Source organism: Hylobates moloch, unplaced genomic scaffold, assembly GCF_009828535.3.
Source record: "Hylobates moloch isolate HMO894 unplaced genomic scaffold, HMol_V3 SCAFFOLD_8, whole genome shotgun sequence".
Lineage (NCBI taxonomy): Eukaryota > Metazoa > Chordata > Mammalia > Primates > Hylobatidae > Hylobates > Hylobates moloch.
In genome coordinates this window covers 13,194,163-13,220,065 of record NW_026652283.1, presented here as the reverse complement: position 1 = coordinate 13,220,065, position 25,903 = coordinate 13,194,163, and the positions used below count along the sequence as shown (strand labels likewise).

Below are 25,903 nucleotides of genomic sequence, written 5' to 3'. Positions count from 1 at the left end.
TTTACTTGGCTGATATTTCTTAGTTTTATATCTGCTTTCTTGTTTTAATTATTTACTCTAATATTTATTATCTTTTCACTTACTTTTTCTTGGAAAGAGCTTAACATGTCATCCTTTTCCTTGAGATTCAAGCTTAAGTGTTATTTTCAATCTTTCTTCTTTTGTAATGTGTGCATATAAAGCTATAAATTTCCCTCTAAGAGCTGCTTTAGTTGCATCTCACACTTTAATGTGTCATTTACATTATTCTGTTAAAATATTTTCTAATTTCCATCATGATTTCTTCTTTCATCTATGAGTTATTTAGAAGTAGGTTTCTTAAAAAGGTAATGAATTCTGACCAAGTGAAGCTCACTTAGAAAAATACAAGGCTGATTTCACATTCAAAAATCAAGCAGTGTTGACCATGAACAAGCCATGATACACTCTGACTTTATTTCATGCCCAGCAGGGTGCACAATTACGAGTTTTGCCTAAACTGAATGTCTGGTACCAGGTTGTTACTGACTGAATTGTGCAGCATCCCACACCCCACATCCCCAGAAAGATATTAGTCTTAAGCCCCAGTACCTCAGAATGTGACCTTATTTGGATAGGGCCTTTACAGTGGTAATCAAGGTAATATAAAGGTACTAAAGTGAGCCCTAATCCAATACAATTGGTGTCCTTATAAAAAGGGGAAAATATGGACACAGACAGACATGCACACTGGGAGAATGCCATGTGACAATTGAAGTTATGGTACCACAAGCCAAGCAACTACCAGAAGCTAGGAGAGAGGCCTGGAACAGATCCTTCCTCAGCACCTTCAGAGGGAGAATGGCAATGACAACATCGTGATTTCAAATGTGTTGCCTCCGAACTCTGAGACAATAAACTTCTGTTAAGCAAAAAAGAAAACCACAAAACAAATCACGCTATTTAATTCATCACATAAACAGAACAGAGGGACAAAATGAACAAAGGATTACCTCAACAAATACAGAATATTCATTTGACAAAATTCAAGACTGATGCATAATTACAACTCGCCAGAAACTAAGAATACAAGGAAACTTACTCAAATCTGATAAAGGTTATCTACCAAGAAAACCAGAGATATCATGTCTGACATTGAAATACGATCAGAAGAAAACAAGGATGTTTCCTGTAACCATTTCCATGTTAACATCTGGCCAGTGCAATAAAGGCAAACAAAAGAGCACAAGGATGTAGTTCTGAAGAAAAACAACGTCATCAATCAATAGTAGAATAAAACAAAATTTCTTTAAGGACTAAGATATACAGGAGGCAGGAATACTGTTTTCACATTGGATAGTCACTTACCATTACCATCACCAGTAGGAATGATATGGTAGAATATTGCTTTGGCCTGAGAAAGAAAGAAAAGCAGCCCCTGATGCCTGGAAACTTAACTGATACTCACAGTTAGGGCTCAATGTTGTTAATGGATCTGATGCTTACAGTTAAGCCATGCTGTTCTCTGGCTGGACATAAAACAAACTCAGAGAACATTCAAGTCAGACAAGGTCACTGTGCAACCCACCAAACATCCCCCCCTCACTAAATGAGTGATGGCTACTTCCTTATCTTTTTTTTTTTTTTTTTTTGAGATGGAGTCTCGCTCCGTCGCCCAGACTGGAGTGCAGTGGCGTGATCTCGGCTCACTGCAAGCTCCGCCTCCTGGGTTCACGCCATTCTCCTACCTCAGCCTTCGGAGTAGCTGGGACCACAGGCGCCCGCCACCACGCCCAGCTAATTTTTTGTAGAGATGAGGTTTTACCATGTTAGCCAAGATGGTCTTGATCTTCTGACCTCGTGATCCACCTGCCTCGGCCTCCCAAAGTGCTGGGATTACAGGTGTGAGCCACCACACGCGGCCAACTTCTTTATCAATTACAGCTTTATCTTGTAATAGTCTGCCCTCCCTATATAGATAAAATTTATTGAGACACCCAAGTATAGAAGTGCCCCCACTTTCTGATGTCACCCAATCCACGATAAGGATCTACTTCCTTAATCTCTCCCCAAAATAACCCAACCTATACTATACTCAAATCCTATACTAGGTTTTTTCTAACATCCTCTTACTGATTGATGTGCCTTACAGTTTCCCCATAGTGAATATTATTTCCTCCCTGCAACAAATAGTAAACCTAACTTGTTCAATTACAAAGGTGTTCCTGCTGGTCTTTGGCTGAAGGGCATAAAATAATAAGCCTAGCCTATTTGCTGGAGGCCAATTCAGCTTGAGATTCTACCACTTTGTCAGAGAATTTCCAGACTGTGATACATTCTGTATTCATTCTCTCACTTTAAGCCAATTACTTAGAACATATTTCTTATTCTAGCCATTTTATTTAAATTATATAACTAAATAAACTATTTAGAAAAATTACTCTTCATTTAAACAGAAACTTTAATACAAAATTATAATAGACACTATGTTAAGGGTTTTTAATTACAGACTAAAATTTCACACCTTCAAGGTTTTTCCCTTCCCATCATTACAAAGTTTTGCTAACTGCAAAATTTTCTGCAAAAAGATAAGATACAATGCACTGTATTTTGCTGTCACATTTCCTTACTAATTCCAAAACTACAAAATAATTAAATTTATAATATAAGTAGTATAGTTACCCTTTAAGTATTTCAAAATACTGAAAGGCCATTCTTTTGAACTTTAGCCTCATAATATCCACCATTTCTCAGATATTATATGGATAGCTGGTAGTTATTACCAATTGCATTAAAAGTAAGTATTCCTTTTAAAAAATTCATAACTTTCAATAACCCAATTAAGAACATGAACTCTTACATTAAAAGTAAGCAGTCCTTTAAAAAAATTCATAACTTTTAATAACCCAATTAAGAACATGAACTCTGTAGACTGTAGACAGATTAATAGATTCGAATTCCAACTCTCCCAGAAAACCTACTATGTGAGACTAGGCAAATTACCTAACATCAATTTCTTAGTTTTGGCTACCTTAAAAAGGGACTAATACCAACACCTGTCACAAAGGTTGCCATGAGAACTAAATGAGATTCTATACATTAAGCACTTGGAATGTAGTAAGAACTCAATAAATGTTATAACCATCACCATCTATATACTCAGGATAACGTTTTTAGGAATAAACTAAATATTCAGAATAATGTTTTTAGGAATAAACTAAAGAGTCTGAGACAAATTCCTCTTTGGTATTTTATATATAAATTGGAAAATCCAACATGTAAACCTCACCTCACAGTTAATATTAAATTGCCACCACCAAATAATATTTAATAAAAATATATAAGTTAAGAAAAGTTGGTTTTATCAATAAAATTGTCATGAACTTCAGTAATAATAAAGCACTCTAAAAAGAATTATAGAATAACTACCATCCATACCCACAAGGGAGCACACTACAGCCATTTACCAGATCTTATGGGTTCTAAATATAATAAAAAAACAGACAAAGCAATAAGGAAGTAACACGAACAATTAGTTCAAACTAGTTCAGCCATATCTCTACAAACCAATCAGCAGTCTGCTTTTAGAAATGTATTTTGCATTAGCAAAGCATATTTGAGAAAGATACACATTAGAGAAGGGTGTGTTACCTGCAAACAAGTTTCCAGGGCTGTAATACCAGTGCAAAACACTTCCAAGGATCATTTTGGTACTGTCATCTAGAACTAAGATGCCATTCATAAAACTATTCTATAAAATAAATGTTAATATTTTAGGTGGCAACTCAAATCAGAAAGCTTTCACATGACTGTAATTTATTTTCACAGAAAAAAGCATTGGTACTTTACGGCAGAAGAAGTCTGCCATGTCTAAAAGTAACTGCAAAACATGATGAACTAGTTTCTCCTGAAAGTATTTTTTTCATGAGGAAGAGAGTCAAAATAATGTTTTTTAAGTCTCTGTATATTCAAGAACTCTGGGAAAATAATATCACTAATAAAACCTTTTTCTACAGGAATTTATATTTAAATAACCAGAGAAGGGTATGTTACCTGCAAATACGTCTCTCTGACTTGGAAATTTTTTTTTCAAATTTTTGGTAAATTATTTTTAAAATATTTTTAAGGAAAGCCCAACGAGCTTCTTCTTTAAATGAAAACATTACTCTCTTCTCTGCTTCATCCCCCTCCACCCACTTCTTTCTAGCAAGAGATCATAGCAATGAAACAACAAAGGGAAGCTGTTATGTCTTAGCCTACAATCTGCCTGCTCAAAAAGCTCAAGAATTTAAATGGCTGTTCAAGAGCTGCTCACAAACTCAACCAATCAGCAGCCAGCATTCTGATTCTTGCCCAGCAACAGGAGACAGACAATAAGGTCAGAAAAACATAGTTAAACAAAAGCTGTATCTGCAATACTTAAGTGTGGTTCTTTGTTTGAAATAAGTAATCTAGAACAGTTTACATAAAATCCACGTAACATGCATTAAATATACCACACACATAAATGAATAAGATTTACATCTTTTATGCTATTTGCTTTAATAAATATCCATAAACATTTCAAGAAATATACATTAATATCAATTAATTTCCTACCTGAGGAATAAGTCAAATATGGACAATATACATAAGAACATATTTTTCTATACAATGCAACATTCAAATGTAAATTTCTTTTTAAAAATTCCATAGACCATATATATAATATATATAAATCTAGCAAAACCTTAAATCCAGACAAGTAAAAAAAAAAATTTTCATACCCATCTACCACTATTGTTACAGATTTCCGATTCCAAAAATTAATAGTATTCTGGACCCAAAGGATTACTAGGGATAGTATTATGAAGTGTTGTGCTGTCTACTGCACTGAACTGACTTAGTTTAATTCATCTAATGAAATCTAAATGTCTGATTCTGGACAACCTATATTAAGTGGTATAAGTACAATTACTACATCCTTTTCTCCTTAACTGCCTTTCGCAGCAAGTTACAAAAGGTCATATGAGATGTCCTTTCAAAGCTTTATTATAAAACAAATGTGTGGATTACAAAGTAAATACTCATGAAAATTAAAGACATTTTTATTATATTATACCATTCCATAGTTCTTTAAACATAGGATTATAAAATAAAAATGGAAAATTTGTTATCAGAATTTTTTTTCTCAAATTCACTACTTATTAGGTGTTCTTAATAACCAAGTTTTAAAAATAAACCTCATTTCCCCCCTTCCTTACAGAAGAACCTTGTAATTTTTCAAACATACCCAAGAGGGAGCTTGCTGCAGCCATACTCTTAGTTTATATAATCTCCCCACAGGAAAAATATATCAACAGCTGCTTCAATGTTTCAGTCCTGTGAGAGAACTGAAATTCACTGTCTGATTGGCTCAAAGCCGAAACAATCTAAAACCAATCAGACATCAGTGTCACAAACCTTGCCCAGCAACAAGGGAAGCAGATGAGGGCAAGTGCTCTATTAAAAATGCAAAGGATGTGAAAATCAAGGTGAACAATGAAATGGAAACATTAGGAATATAACTCTAGATGCTCTGTTCGAAAACCAGGTCTATGGTAGAGTTTCTTTGATTAAATAAACTAGGGTCTGTACTGCTTTCCAAGAACAGACTTAACTAAGTACCACGATTGTTGGGTCAAAAAGCATATACAACACATAGACAAAACAAATGCTGTATTAATTCAAAGTAATGAATATCTGATGAAGTATACTTTAAAATAAAACTAAAGCAAAAGCTTAGAAAGCATCAAGCAAAACCTTTTAAGTGGACATGGCATTTCTATCTTTGACAAAGGCATTCCAATTATATTCATGCTGTTGCCTGACAGTACAACATTTTTCTGAATGAAAATTTCATTCATTTTTCTACTGAAAATAATTTTAATTCAAGTTTATTTTCATTAAATGCCTGAATTAAATATTAAATAATCACTTTATGCTGATAATTTCTAACCTCTTTAGAAATGAAACTCTGCTATTAGATTCTTTAAGAATCCCATTCTCAGTTGAAAACTGTTATGATTTTATTTTATACTTCTAAATTTTGCTTGAGAATTTGCAATACTCTTAAAAATAAAATGATAAAGAATAGTGGGTTGCACAACAGATGCTAATAATCTGCTTTACTGCTTACTGTCCATTAAATAGACTAGTGAATCTGTTCACTCACTTTGATACTTATCTGCTCAAATTTAGTATACAGATTTTAAAATTTTTATTTTAAATACCATGTCCATCAGTATTTGTGGGAGACGGATCTCAGGACTCCCTATAGATAACGAAATCTGACAATGTTCAAGTCACTTATATAAAGTAGTGTAGTATTTGCATATAACCTATGCACATATTGTTGTATACTTTAAATCATCTTTAAATTACTTATAATACCCAGTATAACATAAAGGCTATGTAAACAGATGTTATACTGTTGCATTGTTAGCTACGGTTCTCTCAACTGGTATAAAATAACTGTCACTAGCTATCCTGCCATCTTAAAGAAAAAAAAAAACAGTAAGTGGTGAAATCTGTTTGTCAAATACTCATAAACTCAGTTGAGTAAGTTATCGAGTGATCATAACATTTGACACTTTCACAAATTAACCCCTCTGCCTGTCACCAACCAAAATGTGGAATGCAATATCCCCAAACTAAATTGTAAAAAATAACCAACCACAAAGGAAATAGGGAGTTTGCTTTACCAACAATTCCCTAGACAAGGTTACCAACAATTCCCTAGACAAGGCAGGAGTAAATCATGTCCTTAAAATTTTGGTTACATCAAAGCCAGAATTGTCACTACAATCTAATTTCTTGTTGCATTCAATGCTATGTTTTCAGAAATTTTGGAATGGTCCACATGATAAAAACATAAGATACCTTAAAATTACTTCTCCAAGTCAATTTTTGGGATCATTGTGTTACATGGGCAAAATAAAATTAAATGACCTGATCCAACAAATGCCATTTTAGAATACATAGAGCAAATTACACCCCCTTAGAAAATTGGCCAATTTTCCATCAAGGCCCTACTCACTAGCTTGCCAAACTCTACTATCCCTATACAGATAAGGAGTGAAGTTATAGAAGGTCTTGTATTTATCTCCACAGGAATTTAAGAAATCATTTGTCCAGAGCTGAGAGCAGTGGCACATACTTGTAATCTCAGCTACTTGGGAGGCTGAGGCAGTGGACTGCTTGAGCCTAAAGGGTAGAGACCAACCTGGGCAACACAGCAAGACCAGGTCTCATTAAAAAAATAAATAAATAACCAGCAGTAGAAATCATTTGTCCAAACGTACTTTTCACATTTTGTTTGGGTGAAGTAAAACACCCAGAATGAGGTATGAGGAGCTGAAAGATGTAAATCCTTCAAATGCCAGGAAATAACTCTTACTTTTCTTATTAACCCAACCTAAAGAGAAAAGCTGGACAGCTAACTTTCTGTGTTAGTCATCTTTTACTAGATGATAATGCAGCAACAACAACAATAAAATTTCACTGGCCAATAACTGTATACTTTTTCATTCTAGGACACCAGGCTGAAGGAACAGCACCCCTCACCCCATCTAGGCCTTGTGGCAGAGGTAAAAGACCAAGATGACAGAGATATACAGTATACAATAGCTTTTAGCAGGGGTGTCCAAACTTTTGGCTTCTCTGGGCCACAATGAAAGAATTGTCTTGAGTCACACATAAAATATACTAACGATAGCAGATGAGCTGAAAAAAAAGATTTCATAATGTTTTAAGAAAGTTTACGAATTTGTGTTGGGCTACATTCAAAACAGCCCTGGGTTGTATGCAGCCTGTGGGCCCTGGGCAGGACAAGCTTATTTTAAAGCTTTTGCTTAGACATGGTGTACATTACTTTCATTCACATTCCATTGGCTAAAACCAAATTAGTCATTAAGGGCATGGGAAGTAAAAATCTCCCAAGGGGAAACACCTCATGTCACATGGCAAAAGGTAAGGACATATAATCCTCTTGCTGTAAAGAAGTATAATTATAAAATATCATGCAAACTATCACACTTTAAAATACACATATTCTAAAAAGCTTGGCATAACAAAAAGACTTCTGAACTAACAAAACTAGGTTCTATTCCATGTTCTAACATTAGTATACAACCACCATAGAATAAATCAATTTAACTCTCTGGAGTTCAGTTTCCTCAACTGTAAAACTGAAGAGGTTAGGGTAGATGCTTGCTAAGTTCCATTCTAGCTCAAGTTTTAGCTATACTGACACATATAATTTTTCATTATGAAAGAAAAATAAAGTGCCCTGTACAACACAACAGCTTACTCCTCCTTCTCCATCCTTGACTCCTAAATGCAAAGATAAGCATAATCTTGAATTTGATGTTTATTATTCCCAACCATGCCTTATAAATTCTGCCTTTTATTAACACCTTGAAAAAAACTCCTTTTATTACACACCTTGAAAGGAGAAAAAGAAATTGATGCTTATCGAGGAACAATATATGTCAGACACTATAACAAAACATATCCTTTTCTCATTAGTTTATGTGATAATTTATATAATTTCAACTTTATATATCATGGGAATTAATAAATCAATAATTATACTACTATCAATAATCACACAGATAGTAATTTTAACTTGGTAAGGTAAAGCAGACACCCAATTCAGTACCAAGTTGTTTTCTTCAGCACAGGAACCCATCTTATGCATTTCATCATTTAAGTTTTGGTACCATTTTAATAGAATGTTCAGCAATTGTCTTCTTTATCTCTTTGAAAATGGAGATGCCATTTAAGATCACTGGTAAAACCTATCTACTCAGTAAATGAGACCTGAGAGTAGACTCTCTCCCCAATTTCACCAGCCTGCTGACTGCTTCACATATTAGCTACAAGAGTATTACCAGCAGCTTTCTAAGTATTAAATTATCTCATCTTTAATTTAACATAGCAATTAAGAGCAGAATTCACTCAACCAACTAAGAATAGAAGAGGATTTCCTCAACCTGATAAAGGGCACCAAGGAAAAATCCACAGCTGTCATACTTAATGGTCAAAGACTGAAATCTTTCACCCTAAGATCAGAACAAGAAAAGATATCTGCCCTCACCATTTCTAGTCAGGAGAATTAGGCAAGAAAATGAAATAAAAGTTAAACAACTTTTTGTTTGTTTGTTTTTTGAGACATGGTCTCTGTCACCTAGGCTGGGGTGCACTGGCACAATCTCAGATCACTGTAGCCTCTGCCACCCGGGTTCAAGTGATTCTCAGGCCTCAGCCTCCTTAGTAGCTAGAATTACAGGCGTGAACCACCAAGCCTGGCTAATTTTTGTATTTTTAGTAGGGATGGGGTTTCACCATGTTGGCCAGGCTGGTCTCAAACTGCCAAGCTCAGGTGATCCACCTGCCTTGGCCACCCAAAGTGCTGAGATTACAGGCATGAGCCACCACACCCAGCCAAAAGTCATACAACTTGAAAAAAAAAGAAAGAACTATTTTTATTTACAGATAATAAAATCTTGTATACAGAAAATAGTAAGAAATCAACTAAAAATTTATTAGAATAAGAGTTCAACAAAGTTCACTATAATAAGATTAACATATAAAAATCTATTGCATTTCTCTACCCTTGAAACAAATGATCCAAAAATAAAACAATCTCATTTAGAGTAATATCAAAAATTAATTTTGCCAAAGAAGTACAAAACTTAATATTCTGAAAACTATAAAATACTATTGAATAAATTAAAGACATAAATAAATGAAAGATGTTCCTGGATTAAGAAAATGTGGCACATATACACCATGGAATACTATGCAGCCATAAAAAATGATGAGTTCGTGTCCTTTGTAGGGACATGGATGAAACTGGAAAACATCATTCTCAGTAAACTATCGCAAGGACAAAAAACCAAACACCGCATGTTCTCACTCATAGGTGGGAATTGAACAATGAGAACTCATGGACACAGGAAGGGGAACATCACACTCCGGGGACTGTTGTGGGGTGGGGGGAGGGGGGAGGGACAGCATTAGGAGATACACCTAATGCTAAATGACGAGTTAATGGGTGCAGGAAATCAACATGGCACATGGATACATATGTAACAAACCTGCACATTGTGCACATGTACCCTAAAACCCTAAAGTATAATAAAAAAAAAAAAGACGTTCCATACTCATGAATCAAAAAAAAGACCCGAATCCTTAAGATGTCAACACTCTTCAAATTAAGCTACAGGTTCAAAACAATCTCTATCAAAATCCTAGCTATTTTCTTTGCAGACGCTGATAAGCTGATCCTAAAATTAATATGAAAATGTAAAGGTCCCAGAACAACCAAAACAATCTTGAAGAAGAAAAACAAACTTGGAGAACTCATACTTTGCATTTTCAAAAGTTATTACAAAGCTACAGTAACCTAGACAGTGTGACACTACTAGTAAAATGACAGGTGTATCCTTAGGATATATTTTGGAACGGAAATAAACCCTCACTTTTACAGTAAATTGTCTTAGAAAAGAGTTACAAGACCATTCAATGGGGGAAGAATAGTATTTTAAACAAAGAGTGTTGGAAAAACTGGATAGCCACATGCAAAAGAATGAAGTTGGACTCCTATTTCTTGCCTTATACAAAAATTAACTCCTATAAATGAAAGACCTAAATTTAAGAGCTATAACTAAATCTTAAAAGGAAACACAGACATAAATCTTCATAAATTTGGAACAGGCAATGGTTTCTTAGATAGGATCCAAAGAGAAGCAGCAACAAAAGAAGAAGGAAAAAAAAAAAAAAGTTTAACTGAACTTCATCAAAATTACAACGGTTCGTGCTGCAAAGGAAACCACTAAGAAAGTGAAAACACAATTTACACAATGGACGAAAATACTTGCAAACCATATACTCAATACGAGACTTGTATCTTGAGTATATAAAAACTGTTACAATTCAATAATAAAACACCAAATAACTCCATTTTAAAATGAGCAAAGGACTTAAAGGCATTTCCACAAAAAGCTTTTTTTTTCTTTTTCTGTTTTTTTTTTAATTATTATTATACTTTAAGTTCTGAGGTACATGTACAGAACGTGCAGTTTTGTTACATAGGTATACACGTGCCATGGTGGTTTGCTGCACCCATCAACCCGTCACCTACATTAGGTTTTTCTCCTAATGCTATGGCTTTTATAAGCCAATAGTTCACAGGCAGTAAACGTCATTAGTCATCAGCGAAATGCAAGTCAAAACCACAACGAGATAACATCTCACACACACCAGGACAGCTATAATCAACAAGAATAACGAGTATTGGCAAGGATATGGATAAATTGGAACCTTCATACAATGCTGGTGGGATTGCAAAAAGGTGCAGCTGCTTTGGAAAACAGGCAGTTCCACAATATGTGAAATACAGAGTTGCCATACGATCCAGTAATTCCATTCCTAGGTATATACCCAAGAGAAATGAAAACATACGTCCACACAAAAACTTGTACACAAATGCTTTATAGAAGCACTACGCATAATGGCCCAAAACTGGAAACAACCTAAATGCCCTGTGACTAATGAATGGATAAATAAAATGTGGTATATCCATACAATAGAATATCATTCAGCCATAAAGGGAATGAAGTACTGTACCTGCTACTACATGCATAAACTTTGAAAACATGCTGAGTGAGAGAAGCCAGTCAGAAAAGACCACATACTGAATGATTCCATTTACGGTATTCCCCCCTTATCCACAGAAGATACATTCCCAAACACCCAGTGAATGCCTGAAACTGGATAGTACTGAACCTTATATATACTATGTTTTTTCCTATACATACATACATAACATTTAACTTATAAATTAAGAACAGTAAGAGATTGACAATAATAATAAAATAGAACAATTATAACAATATACTGTTCGTTTCACAGAAGTATAAGATAGTTCTTACTATAGATCTTAGCAACCTCAGCATATGATTCTTTTTCTTTCCTTTATTAAGTCAACTTTACCTTTTCACTTAAAGGAAGCACTTTACAGCTTGTCTTTGGCATATCCAAATTGCCAGCATCCCTACTCTTGCACGTTGAAGCTGTTATTAAGTAAATTAAGGGTGACTTTAAGACAAACATTGTGATACCAGCACAGATCTAATAACCCAGACATCTCCTAAATGACTAATGGGTGGGTAGCATCTACAGTGTAGATACGCTGGACATACTGGACAAAGGGATGGTTCATATCCTAGGTAGGACAGAAGAGAATGGCATGAGATTTCATCACACTACTTAGAACGGTGCCAAATTTAAAACTTATGAATTATTTATTTCTGAAATTCTTCCACTTAATATTACCCACAGTTGACTACAGAGAGCTAAAACCACAGAAAACAAAACTGTGGAGAAGGGGGGACTACTGTATATGAAATGTCCAGAATAGGCAAATCTATACAGACAGAAAGTGGCTTACCAATTGCCTAGGGTTGGAGGGCTTGGGAGGAAATAAGGGTTGGCTGCTAAAAGGTGCAGGATTTCTTTATAGGGTAATAAAAATGTTCAAATATTGATTGTGGTGATTACACGACTCTGTGAATATGCTGAAAACCACTGAATTATACACTTAAACAGGTGAATTGTATGACATCTGAATTGTATCTCAATAAACTAGATATTTTAAAAAAATAGCAGAACTTCAGTTGAGTGTTTTTCATTTATTTTTAACCTAAACCCCTTTACTGGGTCACACTTCCAACATGGACAGAACAACTATACCAAGAGAATTGAGTGTTGGTTTATACTCTAGAGCGTTCACATTTTTAAGCCAACAAGTGTATCTGTGATTATACTGGTGGTAAAAGGCAGTATGTGTAAAATAGCAACAGCCTTGTTCTCTTATGTCCTCATCTTGGATGAGCTCATTACTCTTTTTCCCTGTCCTAAATGGTACATAATTCTACAGTATGCTCATCTCACACGATTGCAGTAATGGGCATAAAATACCCACACAAGATATTTAAAAACAAAAAAGAAAAGACAAAGCAGTACTAAGCATGACACAGGTGACCCCTCCAGGAGCAAATATTAATAAAGTCTTCTGCACACAGAAAATTCAATTAACTATCATTTACCAGAAAGACTAGAAAGTCTTAAGTGAAACAGAAACATTCTTTTATTATAAAATGGTACTATAACAAAAGGCCTTATATGTAATTAATGATGATAAATGTTTTTAAATGAGGTATACTTCTTGAACTTTCTGATGTTATTACATATGGCTTTGTCACACTTTATCAATATTGTTTTTATTCATATGGCGTGTTCTGCCACCATTCTCTGTACTTGCCAATGCTCTGAAGGTATCCTTTTAGAAATTTTTATTATAAATGGACTCTAATACTACATTTATGTATTGTTTAATGGAACACTTTGACATTTTTTATCGAGTAGTATAAAATTACTACTTCTTTCAAATTTTAATCTCTGTCAAATCTCAGGAAAAATTAATACATTTTAAGTGTCCAAAGCTTTGATATTAGAAAACATCTTAAATATGCTGATATCATGATGATGTGCTTCTGAGATCATTTTACAAAAGAACAAAAAAATGAAGTATTCTAGTATATTAGTGAACTACGTAGTGTTGAGAACATAGAATACAATTAAGTATTGGCTAAAAGAATGATGCGCTATACACACATAACTGACATCTAAAATAATTCCTACATGAAAAAAACTATTCTTTTAGAAAGCAAAGACGATAATCTAGAACATTTTAACAGACTTGTAAACTAGCATGCTGGCATGTTTACATACAAAAAGTAATAAAATATACCCACTTATAAGTTGCCTAATAGAGGCAAAACAGAGCAGCATTAAAATTAATCAAATACACAAGAGAGGCATTTTTCAGCCTTCTATAAAGCTTGCTTAGTTTGATTTCCCATTTCAAAAATAAAATGCCCCTTTAAAAGAAATCTATCTTTGCTTCTTACTACATATTGATGAAAACCCTCTTTAAAATAAAAAGCATACCCCAAAGGGAGCCCCCTGCAGCCATCTTATCAGTTCTTTCACAGCAACAGAAACTGAAATACGATTTGCATAGTCACTGTGGTTGGCTAATAAAAGCAGCATCATGTAACCAATCAGGAAGATAGAAATTAGACAGCCATAAGAAATTTTAAATCTGCCTGGCAACAGCCTAAAAATAGAAACAATATGCTAGCAGGAATCTTAGAATAGATGCGAATATAAAAGCAAAACTTCCAGCAAAAACACTGTATTTTCTTGGAAAAAAATATGTGTCTTGCATTTCATCACCTAAAATATTAACTTGACATCTTTACTTATTAGGTGCCCATTAAAGAAATCAATGTAAAGCTAAATAAATGGGCCACTTTCAAGAAACATGCCATTGTCCATATATTTGTGTGTGTGTGTGTGTGTGTGTGTGTGTGTGTGTGTGTGTGTACATCAATACCTATATATTTAAGTGTTTTCTATTTACAGGAGAATCATAAAACACTTGAATCACAGTCCTAATACATTAAAGGTTCTCTAAAATCTCAAATTCTAAACAGTACTGCATTTTTCCTGGCACTTTTTTTCTGCAATTTTATGAGTCAATCAGATTTGTTGGTTAAAAAAACTGTTTAATATGTATTAAAAATACAAAGCTTAAATAACTTACCAAAGCAGACTTCAAAATAACGTACGAAGTATGCCTTATACTTTTTTTAACACAAACTTCTTTCCACAAACAGTAGTGTCTTATACACAGTAGGCATTCAATAATTATTTTCTCAATTAAGTTAAAATAATTTCTATCAGTTAGAAAAACAAATTATCTTATGATTGTGTCAAGTAAAAGTTAACCATGCACATAAATAATCTGTACAACACCGCTATTTTTGATTTTTCAATTTTGCCTAAAGTGGAGTAATGTTAAAGTTGACAATACTTGAAATTTCTTACTCCTTTACCCAGATAACAGAATGCATTTCATCATTCTACCTTTCCAACCTAATAATGCTTAATAGGCATGTCTCTCTGTAAAGTACAAATTTCTTATGGAGTGGATTTTAATTCCTAAAGATGGCAAACAATGTGTAGTCTAATATAACATCATGAAGAGGATTACAGATCAGTAGGAAACAACCAAACCAAACCAAACCAAAAAATAGATAAATAAATAGGAAAGAGAAAACAAAAAGAAAAAAAAACCTTTTAATTTCAAGAATTTAAATTACAGTTGCTGAAATGAATGGCTGGTTTGACAGCCAAGTCATGTTAAAACCAATGCTATTTATTAGTGTACTTGTTCTATGCATTTCTTATATCAAACCATCCAGTAGTGTGTTTTGATGAAGTGAGAAATTAATTTTAAAATGTTTTCTTTGGTCACTACTTGTTATCCAAAATGCAAAATGAATTCATATATTTGACACTACGAAAGCCTAAACACTTAATATAAAAATTATGGCCGGGCGCAGTGGCTCATGCTTGTAATCCCAGCACTTTGGGAGGCCGAGGCGGGCGGATCACGAGGTCAGGAGATCGAGACCACGGTGAAACCCCGTCTCTACTAAAAAATACAAAAAATTAGCCGGGCGTGGTGGCGGGCGCCTGTAGTCCCAGCTACACGGAGAGGCTGAGGCAGGAGAATGGCGTGAACCCGGGAGGCGGAGCTTGCAGTGAGCCGACATTGCGCCACTGCACTCCAGCCTGGGCGACAGAGCAAGACTCCGTCTCAAAAAAATAAATAAATAAATAAATAAAAATTTAAAAAAATTATATGTAGAGGACTTATTTTAGTCATGAAATAAAGATTAGAAACAATGCCTTTAAAACATACAGGAACATAGAACCATTTTAAGTAACAAAAGCTCCACTGGAGGAAGGGTAAAAATTATACGAGTAATCCACCGACTGAGGCTCTTTTTAACCGAATATGTAACGGTGGTTAGATTTTAAAATGAAATTTAACCAAGCTTTTAAAAACACTGTCCGGATATGGTGGCTCACGCCTGTAATCCTAGCACTTTGGGAGGCTGAGGTGGGTGGATCACAATGTCAGGAGTTCAAGACCAGCCTGGCCAAGATGCTAAAACCCTGTCTCTACTAAAAACACAAAAAGTCAGCCGGGCGTGGTGGCAGTGAGGTGAGATCACGCCATTGCACTACAGTCTGGGCGAAAGAGTGAGACTCCATCTCATAAAAAAAAACAACAGCAACAACAACAACAAAAAAAAACCCATAAAAAGTGTTATTTTAAACACTGGTCTACATGAAAAGTAGCTTAGCTTATTTTATTTTTTTTTTAAATGTTACATTCATATGCAACAGATATCCAAAATTTAACCACAATTATATATATATATCTAAAATATCTTAAAATAGTTCTTCTTAACTTATACTATTATCCTCATTGCAAGGAAAGCAATATTAACAAACCTATGAGTCACAATTAGTGAAAGAGTATATCACAAACATATCAGATTTTGTTAATAAAGCACTACAGGCCAGGCGTGGTGGCTCTCGCCTGTAATCCCAGCACTTTGCAAGGCTAAGGCAGGTGGATCACATGGGGTTGGGTGTTCGACACCAGCCTGGCCAACATGGCGAAACCCCGACTCTACTAAAAATACAGCAATCAGCCAGGCGTGGTGGCAGACATCTGTAGTCCCAGCTACTCAGAAGGCTGAGGCAGGAGAATCACTTGAACCCAGGAGGCTGAGGTTGCAGTGAGCTGACATCACACCACTGCACTCCACCTGGGCAACAAAGCGAGACTCCATCTCAAAAAATAAAAAAATAAAGCACTACAAGTGAGAACATTTAATAATCCCATATATCAAATATCACTTTAAACGTGTCTTGGAATTTTATATTTTATTAAATTAGTTTTAATGCTTTTCAAATAATTTTTGCTTATACTGGCCAGTTTTGTTTCCAGAAAAGCCAAGAAGGCATGATGCTTGCAAAACATTATTCAAAGCAGTTACACATCACATACCAATCCAAATTTGAGGGAAATTGAATAATCAAGGCACCTTAGAACATTAGTATAGCAACTAAAGAGTTCCAGGAACTTCACCCTGGATCTCTATCTTATTCCTCTTCTTTTCCACCTGCCCTACTAAAAACCCACAGGAGTTTTAAGTGGCAGCTGAGATGTCTGGGTGCAGTGGCTCACGCCTATAATCCCAGCACTTCAGGAGGCTGAGGTAGGAAGACTGCTTGAGGCCAGAAGTTCAAGATGAGCCTGGACAACATAGTGAGACCCTGTCTCAACAAAAAAAAATTAAAAATTAGCAGGGTGTGGTGGTGCACACCTGTGGTCCTAGCTACTCAGGAGGCTGAGGTGGGAGAATCACTTGAGCCCGGGAGGTCAAGGTCATAGTGAGCCATGATTGTGCCACTGCACTTCAGCCTGGGCCACAGAGTGAGATCCTGACACCAAAAAAAAAAAAAAAAAAAAGATGAAAGAAAAAAGACCCTTAATCCTCTTCCATATTATGGAGGAAATTCAAATTCCTCTTTGTACCAACTATTTATCTTCTATAGCAGAGCAATATTGCTGGTTATCACTCTTTGTAGATCTAATTAAAATTATTTTTTATCACAAATTTTCCAGCCAATTCTATTTATAATTCTACATCTTTCTTCAGTTAAACCTTTCAAAGAAACTTACAGTTTTGATAGCAACATCTCTACTACTGGGCATACAACAAAGAATGAACCAGCACCTCCAATGGCAGCAAAAGAAAAAATTACATTTCCACTCTAAATTTTTCCTAGCAACAATGCCTAAGAATACAGTCTACTTGTTTCTGGCAAATGTCTGCAATCGACTTAGTTTCATAGGATGGGCTGTTAAAAGCTATTAACAAAAGTTTAATATATTTTAAGAAAGCACAGAGTTATCCAAAACCAAGAATTGCCACTTAGTTTCATCTTTTAGAACCTGAAAAAAATCTGTAGAGTTCTGACCAAAAATTCTATATTTTGGAAACTCTCTTAACCTCCTAATCATCATATCAAATAAGCCAATGTTATCCATCCATTCTACAAATATATTGACTGATACCTATGGTCTTCTGCTCTCAACTAAACCTGTTCATATAAGTTGTGTTTGTTACTAAGTTGTACATTTTTTAATAAATTACAGAATTCAATTAAATTTTGTGTAAACTGATGAAACATGACTGCAAAAAAAAAGAGAGTTGTGAAATATGTAACAGAAAGACCAATGCAAAAAAAACAAACACACATATACATACACACACCAGGGTGTGACGTATCTTAGGCAAATCATTTAACATCCTTAGGTCTAAAGCTTTCCATGTGAAATATAAGGAAATTAAATCAGAAGACCTTAAAGAACCTTTCAGGTTTTTTGCTGATAACATTTTAATAAAGTGTACTTTAAAATGTACTGTTTAAGCAATAATAAAGATAGGTTGATTTACTCATGCATTCAATATTCATCAAATGACTGTGGTCATGATTATAGGACAATTTTTAAGCCACTCTAAAGAAATGATGTGATGAAAAGTACAAGAACATAATCTAATCAAGTGTTCCTGTATGTTGATTTTAATGTAAATGTGGAAGATAAATACAGCAGTAATACAATGCATGGATATTTTTCTACATGTATGACCATGAAAATTAGAAGTTCTGTTCTCCAGTTTCCATGAACTACCACGTCTCCATTATAGACTGTTTAGCCCTGAAAAGAAAAAAAAAAAAGCTTCCAAATGTGTAATTACAAAGATGCCCATATTGTCTTCCTGATAGGGTTAGTATTACCAATCTTTATGAGCCAGATTTCTGAAAACTGACTCTGCATTTAAAAAAAAAAAAATCACTCAAATTCAAGTGAGATGAGGAAAAAAAGGGTATGCCTTTCTTTCCAATCTCAATTTCAACTGCACTTCTGCTCATAACCCTATTTATAATTCAGTTATAGCCACAAGACTTCACAAGTAGTTGCTAAGCAACAGCAGCATGCTGAGTTCAGGGCTATTGGAAATCTGGCTCTCTGCCACATGAAAATATTTAACTGAGCCTAGAGCCTCCAGAATTAAAAAAAAAAAATAAAAAGGAGGAGGTGGAGAGAGAGAAGCAGGGGAGAAAAATTCCAAGGAAATTCAGTGATAAATGCAGTAAGCCACCAAGTACATATAACTAAGCTCTTTTCGAGGGTTCACAAATGCAGATCTAGGACCTTATTTTGGCATTTCCAAATACCATATTTCTCTTCTAAATTTTAATCATCTTTTCTACTGTTGACATAAGGAGTCTGAAGCCATTTAACTGGTAAACAGAAAAAAATTCGATCAGCCACCTCACTGTTAACAGCACAACAATCAATTCAATAAATATACTGTGCAAAGAACAGTGCTTAGAGAGACTAGAAGAGCAGTTTGTGGAGCCTGACTGTGACTATGTTAGATCATTGAGGCCAGGAGGCAAGAAACTATACATTTTCTTCAAATTCCTTTATCCCCATATTCCTGGTTAACTACTAAAAGATGAGATTAACGTCTCTATCCTAAACTGCACTGTTTTTCCATTTTAAACACCTCTAATGATTTTTAAAGCATATTAGGAAATTTATTGACAACATCAAAGGGGTAAACAAAAATTAACTAATTTCTTAACAGAAATTGAAAAGACACTAAATGTTTCAACAATCATTCACTGATAAAAATAAAAATTAAGAACATAAAAATCATTCCTTAAGCTGATAAAGATCACTTCAAACTAACAAGAAATTCCATAATAATATACTACAGATATTTCTCTTAAACACAAAAAAACACCATAGTAATAAAACACCACAGACATTTCTCTTAAACACAAAACAAAGGGTATGCATACTATATCCAATACGTTGTGAAAATCCTGAGCAAAGCAGTAAAAGCTCAAATAGGAGTCAGAAGATACATTAAAGAAAACATTCAGGCCAGGCGCTGTGGCTCATGACTGTAACCCTAGTACTTTGGAAGGGTGAGGTGGGTGGATCACCTAAGCTCACAAGTTCAAGACCAGCCTGGACAACATGGGGAAACTCCGTCTCTATTAAAAATACAAAACATTAGCCAGGCATGATAGAATCCCAGCTACTCAGGAAGCGGAGGCAGGAGAATCGCTTGAACCCAGGAGGCAGAGGTTGCAGTGAGCCAACACTGTGCCACTTCACTTCAGCCAGGGTGACAGAGGGAGACTCTGTCTCAAAAAAAAAAAAAATCAAAATGGCAAGAAAAATGTATCTAGAAACACTTACATGACATATTAGAGCTGTCTTATGAAATAATAGAGCTAAGACTCAATGTAAAAAAAAATCAATTCTTCCTGGATAAAATTTATTAGAAGTATTGTCAGGGAGGTGACAAAAGAAAAAAAAGGAGAATTTTTAAAAGTAACTATAGCCAGGCATGGTGGCTCACGCCTATAATCCCAACACTTTGGAAAGCTGGGACAAGAGGATTGCTTGAGCCCAGGAGTTCAAGACCAGTCTGGGCAACATAGCGAGACCCCATCTCGACAACAAATTTAAGAATTAGCCAGGTATGGTGACATGTGTCTCTGGCTCCAGCTCCCTGGGAGGCTGTGGTGGGAGAATCACTTGAGCCCCAGAAGTCAAGCCTGTAGTGAACTATAATCATGCCACTGCACTCCAGTCTGGGCGACAGAACGAGACCCTGTCTCAAAAAACAAGAAAGAAGAAAAGAAAAGAAAAAGAGAGAAAGACAAAAAGACAGACAGACAGACAGAAAGAAGAAAAAAAAAAGAAAATTCCACCTAGATATTTTGTAGCATGACAAGCTTTTAAAACTTACTCTGAGGCCAGGCGCGGTGGCTCACGCCTGTAATCCCAGCACTTTTGGAGGCCCAGGCGAACGGATCACGAGGTCAGGAGTTAGAGACCAGCCTGCCAACATGGTAAAACCTTGTCTCCACTAAAAATACAAAAATTAGCCGGGCATGGTGGTGGATGCCTGTAATCCCAGCTACTCGGGAGGCTGAGGCAGGAGAATTGCTTGAACCCAGGAGGTGGAGATTGCAGTGAGTCCAGAGCCATTACACTCCAGCCTGAGCAACACAGCGAAATTCCATATCAAAAACAAAACAAAACTTAATCCCTAAGTGAAGCAATGCTAAAAACAGAGAAAAAAGTTGAAAATCAAAAGTAATGAAGAATGTTTGCCCTCTCAGATGTGACGGCATATAACAACGCATTATTATCTTAAGTACAAAAAAAAAGAGTACAACAGAATAATTATCCAAAAGACAGACACAAACAATAAAAAATGTAACTATGACAGAGAAGCATCACAAATAAGGAAGAAAGGCCAGGCGCGATGGCTCACGCCTGTAATCCCAGCAGTTTGGGAGGCCAAGGCGGGCGGATCACCTGAGGTCAGGAGTTTAAGACCGGCCTGGCCAACATGGCGAAACCCCATCTCTATTAAAATTACAAAAATTAGCCAGGCGTGGTGGCAGACACCTGTAATCCCAGCTACTCAGGAAGCTGAGGCAGGAGAATTGCTTGAACCCAGGAGGCGGAGGTTGCAGTGAGCCGAGATCGTGTGACTATACTCCAGCCTGGGTGACAAGAGCAAGACTCTGTCTCAAACAAAAACAAAACAAAACAAATAAGGAAGAAATGGATTTTGAAATAAATAGTGGAAAATCTATCAAAATAGCAGTTAAGCACAATAGCAAAGACACTAGATATAAAATAATATATTCAAAGGCACAGAAAGTACTACAAGTAACCACAAGTTAGGAGAAATACTTGAAAAAATGGCATAGTGATATAGGATTAGTATTCAGAATAAAAAAGAAAATCTATTAGTGAATGAAAACGACAACAGTTGGAAAAAAAATACAGAAATGTGAGCAGGCAATTCATAAAACAACATATATAAGAAAAGGCATTCAACCTAATCATCAAAAAAAGGCAAAACAAAAAGAGAAAATACATTTTTAAACATCAGATTGGCAACTACTTGTGGTTAGCATTAATATACAGAAATGAGCAGTCTTATGTACCATAAGCAGAAGAGTTAACTGTCACATCCATTTTTAAGGACAAACAAGCAGGAATTGTGCATCATTTTGACACAGCAAAGGACCTTTAAGGTATCTATCTAACAATGTATCAACATGTTTTACAAAGGAATATATCAAGATGCCTAGTGCTGCACTGTCACAGCAAATACAAAAACAAAAACCCTTAATATCCCAGGCATTAAAAAAAAAATCTCTGAGAAATATTATCAAGCGTACCAAAAAAGCAGAACTCTTGCAATTAATAGTGCAAATACCAGGACCAGACATATCTTTTTAAATATTAATCCTATTATTTCCTGGTTATCTATCTAAAATATATATCTTCTCCTTACCTCAGTATCCTCATCTATGAAACAACAAATCTGTCTTCATGGAAATGTTATGGGAATTAAATGACATAATAAATAGAAAGTACTTAGATACGGTAAGCAGTCAATAAATGTTTCCTGTTTTATGCTATTGTATTTTAAAACACACACACACAAATCTAAACATGTATACAGGCATGCAAGTGATATTTTAAAGACTAAAAGGATAAATGTCAAACTAGTTAAAAGTACCTCACTTACACAGAGACAAGGGGATACAAATACAGACTTTCAATTTAGACTTGATACGCCAGTGTGAATCATCACATGAAAATTCACTCATGTAATTGGTATTTGAACAGTTAAGTTCATCAGACATTCTCTCTTCCATGCTAGTGCTAAACCAGGGCAGCAGTGACATTTGTGAATGCAGCTAGGGTAGTAACTTATATAGACACTATGCCCCTGGAGAGACATGGAGGCTACCATCCCAAAGACAAATTATCAGCATATCCCATGTGCAGCAAGTACCACTTCCCCACCACTCACAATCACCTGAACCATCAGCATCCAGCCAAAGTAAAACAGGAAATCTCAAATACAAAAATGAATATATTCAAGAATTCAAACAAAAGGTCAGGTGCTAAACCCCACAAAAAACACTAGCTAATTAGTAGGAGAATAAACAGAAGACATTTTAAAATAGTATATTAAAAAATCCTCTAAGTGTATGAGAAGCTATTACACCCACAAGAACAAACACATAAGAAATATACCCAGAAGCAACAACTTTCAATTAAGTCAAGTTTCTAAAAAAAAGAAACAAGAAAAAAAGGAGGGAAAAAATTAGAAAATTTAAAAAAAATCAGCAAAGCTGAAAAAATATACAAGTTTTCCAATAATAAAAGTCTGCTGAATCCCAAAACAAACTAAATTAAAGCAAGCAAAATAAAGTTTTTTGACACCTAGGCATATTGCAATAAGATTTCACAAAATCATTATAAGGAAATATTAATAACTTAGAGTATCATTTAACTACAGAAGAGAAAGAATTAAACTGGCATCAGACTTGTCATCAGCAATACTGAAAGCTAAAAAAAAAACCAATATCCTCAAAATTCATGGGAAAAGTTATTTTCACTGTGGAATTCTATAGCTAGCAAAGCTAGCAATCAGCAAGAGTGAGGAAATAAATATATTACTTCTGAGCAAAGACAGAGAACGCAGATCCTTGCTAAAATGATTATATATAAATATAAGTACAAGACCAGACAGCAGAAGAACCTATGAAGAAATTCAGATAAGGAAATTAGCAAAGCTCCAAAAAACAAGTAAAACCCTTGAGCAGGCTGAAATAACTGAGGATCAATCATCTTTAAAATAAATATGTTATTTATCCCAGATAATTGCAATGTGTAAGTTAACAAACTAACAGGTTGCAGAATATGGGGTAAAAATAAAGAAAATTATCAATCAGGGAAAAACCTGATGGATTTCAAGCTGTGTAAAACAACAAAAATATCATTAGCTATGCACCACTATAAACGAGACATACCTTAGAGTAACAGCATAGAAAGGTTGAAACAGAAGGACAGAAAATGATATGCTAGGCAAATAGTACCGCAAAAAAGGGTAGGTATACATATAAAACCTATATATGACATATAAAAAAGAATTCAAGTTGAAAATCAAGTAATAGAACAAAAAAAGAGATATGTCCTATTGATAAAACAAGTTTAAATAATTCAAGAAAAAACTAATAAATTCACAATCAGAGATAAATCTATGGATGAAGAAAATAAAAGTAATAAGGAATGAACATCCCATTAGCATGCCAGAATAACAGGAAAATAAATACAATGGTATACCCAATAAACCCAAAATATAATTTTTTCACAAATATAGCCAATGTACATTAATATTAACCATGTATATGGTGACAAGAAAATCTTAAATTCAAAGACAAAAAAAAAACACAAGGCCATATTCTGTAGTCATAATATAATAAATATACCAATAAGATAATAGAAAAATTATCTCCTTATAAATAAAAAAAAACTTTCAGATGTAAGAGGAAATCAGTGATAAAATACCAACAAAGTACTAACAGAATACAACCTAGGGAAATCAGCTAAAATGATACTCAGATTAAAACTGATAGCCTTAAATGCATATATTAACAAAAAACACAAACTCAAAAACATTAATAAAGGCAAAAAGGTATAATCCCAAAGCATGGAATTACAATAAAAGCAGAAAATTATGAAAGAAAACAAATGAGCAAGCAATTAAGGAACCAAAAGCCAGTTCTTTAAAAACACTATTAAAACAGAAAAAAACCTTGCAAGGAAGATGGAGACAAAGCATAGTAAATATAATGAATAACATTAGAAATTATTAAGAAAACATAAGGTAACAATTGTTTCAAATATTAAAGTATGTTAAAGTTTATCAATGAATATTAGGGAAAGACTGAGGTATTTTAACTTAACGCAAACTCAAAAAATCAGCTCAAGGTGGCTGCCAAAAATGCTAATGCAAAATTAATCTGTAGAACAAATAGATAGCCAAGGAGAAGGGGAAAATTTTTAGAGTAATTATGTTTAGTTTTGAGCATCACAGATAAAGAAGGACTTATTAATAACTGTGGGATGACCATGCTAAAGAACGCTCTGGAACAGTAAGTTGTATCAGGAAATGTCGGGAAAAAATAAAGGATATTGATATTTAGCCTAGAAAACATAAGAATATTTTAACGAGCTTTCTTTAAATAGTACATATTTGTCATGTAAAAGAGATACAAGAGAAAGAGAGCTACAGACAGACAGAAAGTGGGGGGCTATGAGAAGCAAAAATAAAAGTAATGAAAGGCAACTTCATCTCAAAATCAACAAATGTTAATTTGTTTGGATGCCCAACAAAAGAAGAAACTGCCTTATGAAAACAGAGACTCTCCCTTCTGTCATTAGAAATGATGAAGTATAAACTAGATAATTATCTGTCAGGAATATCAAACATTAGGTTCCTGTGCAAAGTGCAATATTAGAAACTACCTGACCACTTAGGTTCATTTCATTTTGAAGATTTTGAGATTCTACATTGCTTGCTAAATACATATTCTTTCTTAAGAGGAACCCAACACTTTTTAGTAACTCAAAGATTTTTATACTCCAAATTTTGGATCATTCACACTCAACTTCAATAGCCTCAAAGACTATATACCTTTATCCTCATGACTTTGTTTTTTTGGTGTTTTGGTTTTTTGTTTGCTTGGTTTTGGTTTTTTTTTAGAGACGGAGTTTAGCTCTTGTTGCCCAAGCTGGAGTGCAATGGTGCGACCTTGGCTCACTGCAACCTCCATCTCCCGGATTCAAGCAATTCTCCTGCCTCAGCCTCCCAAGTAGCTGGAATGACAGGTGCGTGCCACCACATCTGGCTAATTTTTTGTATTTTTAGTAGAAACGGGGGTTTCACCATGTTAGTCAGGCTGGTCTCGAACTCCTGACCTCAGGTGATTCACCTGCCTCGGCCTCCCAAAGTGCTGG

General features: G+C 34.8%; 1 protein-coding gene across 4 annotated transcripts in view; it reads right to left on the bottom strand.

Moving 5' to 3' along the window:
* ATF7IP (activating transcription factor 7 interacting protein) overlaps positions 1-25,903 on the bottom strand; it is a 150,300-nt gene that overhangs the window by 92,880 nt on the left and 31,517 nt on the right. Inside the window, exon 1 of one of the 4 annotated variants that reach the window (XM_032159691.2) lies at positions 13,996-14,018. The exons of the other annotated variants lie outside the window; for them this stretch is intronic. The gene's annotated coding sequence lies outside the window, so the exon portion shown is untranslated. Of the gene's footprint in view, positions 1-13,995; positions 14,019-25,903 lie in introns of those variants that run through there. 4 annotated transcript variants of the gene reach the window in all.